Source organism: Pundamilia nyererei, unplaced genomic scaffold, assembly GCF_000239375.1.
Source record: "Pundamilia nyererei isolate P.nyererei 1_Seehausen unplaced genomic scaffold, PunNye1.0 scaffold00205, whole genome shotgun sequence".
Taxonomy (NCBI): domain Eukaryota; kingdom Metazoa; phylum Chordata; class Actinopteri; order Cichliformes; family Cichlidae; genus Pundamilia; species Pundamilia nyererei.
Genome location: NW_005187606.1, coordinates 82,144 through 84,705, shown reverse-complemented (window position 1 = coordinate 84,705; position 2,562 = coordinate 82,144).

The window sequence follows — 2,562 nt, the reverse complement described above, 5'->3', positions numbered from 1 at the left end:
TTGAATTTGTTGCCCCGGTTGATACTGCCAACACTGAGTTCAACAGCAGTCTGAATTACCTGGTGTGTTGGAGGTGCGTTGTTGTGGCAATGGATGCAGAAAGATGGAAAGATGCTTATTGCAAACTTTTGAAAACACTGTTTTCACTTGTGCTTTAAGTGGTCGATAAAACTAAAACAGTATCAAACATTCATCAGCACTTTCTACTATTAACGTTTTTAAGTGCTTGCAAACATATATGTCTAATCAGCCAAACACCTGACCACAACTCATTGCAAACCTGGTCAAGACAACCTGCTGAAGTTCAAAGTGATCAATGGGAGGAAAAAGATACCAGGCGGACTGGTCTGAGTAATTCAGGAACTGTTTTCCTTCAACCATCTCAAGAGTTTACAGAGAAGGGTCTGAAAAAGAGAAAATATCAGGTAAGCAGCAGTTCTCTAGTGAAAATGCCTTGTTGATGCCACAGGTCAGAGGAGAATGGCTGGACTGCTTTGAGCTGATAGGAAGGCGACAGTAATTCAACAAAGTAATTAACTTAACATTCAACTTTAAAGAACTGTATGTGCAATCCCTACTATTAAAATCAACATTAATATATTCCTTCCATGGGGACAAATTCATCCAAACACAAGCATCGGCTCCAGCTAATAAAATAGATTAAACTTTGGGTTTAGCGCACCTTTGTTCAGCTGAATTCATTACATCTCCACCATAAAGAGGCAAAAACCTGAAACTCGTTCCTCTTCTCAAGACTGTCAGTTTCTGCTGCTCTGTCCCTTCTGTTCTAATGACACTACACTGAGATCATTGGGTAGATAATTAAATGTGAGCCTCATTCATCCCCTTGGTGCTCTCCAGGCCCTGATGGTACGTTTGTGTCTGCGTCTGGTCTTTGTCCATCTGTCTCTCTGTAGTTCCTTCCCAGCCTGGTTGTTCTTTCTTGCAGCAGGGGAGGGGACGACTCCGAGCTGTACAAGCCCCAACACACCTATGGCTTAAAACAGCTTCTCATGAGAGTGAAAGAGACAACACAAAATGACTAGACACTTAGTTTTTCTGTGCAGTTTAATGATTGTGAGAGGTATATGTACAGTTTTTGCCTCAAAAGCCGATCTCCACACGAAGAAAGAAGGGTTGCATTTCAGTACAGTTCAGCAGTTTCATTATTGAGCTTTTAACTAGTGTGCTGCACAGCAAGCTTATAGCTATTGTTAATTCCTGAACCTTGTCCTTTGTTGTGCTTTTACAGTCACAATGCACAAATAACATTTACAACTTTCAATCACATAAAACCATCATAAACTATGAATACAAAACTACAAGAAATACGCAGCGTAAAATACAGCATGAGACTGACAGACAGAGGATTTATAATGATTAATAATTAGAATGACTGCAGCTCTGATTTACCTTTAACCAACCTTTGACCTTTACTGTAAAGGTCTCTTACATAATAAATGTAATCATTGTGATTTTAATTGATGTCAAGGCTTCATGGAAAATGCTGATTTTCCAAATTTAAATCTACAACGTAGATGTGGTAGGTTGTTGTTCGTCTGGCTTAAAACATCTAGAAGACACGTTTCTGTTCAAATTTGGACAAAAACTGAGAACATCAGCAAAATGAAAGTTACATGAGTATGTCATTAGCATTATAAATGTTACCTCTAGCTGTATTCCTCTATACTTGACCTTAAAAAGTTTGTTCCCCCTCCCTTGATTTAAGCCACGGGTTTGATCACAACTCTTCCATCATGTTCGACCTCGACAGATTTTTGCAGTGTTGTCCGGTTGCTTTGTGGCTGGAAAATTGATGTTTAAAATCAGCTCTATGAGTTTTTAGCCTTCAGATACAAGATATTTGCATTTGAATATGTGTTCCCAAAGGTCTGTGTCAGTGATTTGTGCGAGATGGGGAAACTGCAGTCCCATTCACAGTGGGCAGGAGCTTGGATAAGAGAATGATTTGCTAACATGAAGCACAGCTATTGTTGTTTGCTGCTCTGATAATATTTTACGGCAGATAATCATTTCTCCAACATCAAGAACACAGTTACTTAAATCATACATTGTTTTTGTTGTTGTTGTTGTTTTATATGAGTGAGATGGATTAGCATGCTGCTGTCCTTGTGACATCTTATAATTCTTGTTATCAGCTTCTATGTTCACACAGATAGATCAACAAGACACCCTCAGAACACTATGATGTTTGAATGGACACTTGTTTTAAATTTTGCCCACACACATACACCACGTGTACAGAAGCTTAAAGCCCAGCCAACTGCAGACTCATCGACACCTACAGACTTGGCCTACCTGAAGCAGTGCACACGGAATGTGTGCATCAACACACACACACACACACACACACACACACACACACACACACACACACACACACACACACACACACACACGGTTAAATGGTGCTTTGCAGTAATGCTGGCAGGCCAAGTGTTGAGGTTGCTCTGTACTCAGCAGTACTGCATTTTTTTCCCCACTGCCAGCCAAAGCTCAACACTTCTGTCCTTAGGTGTGTGTGTGTGTGTGTGTGTGTGT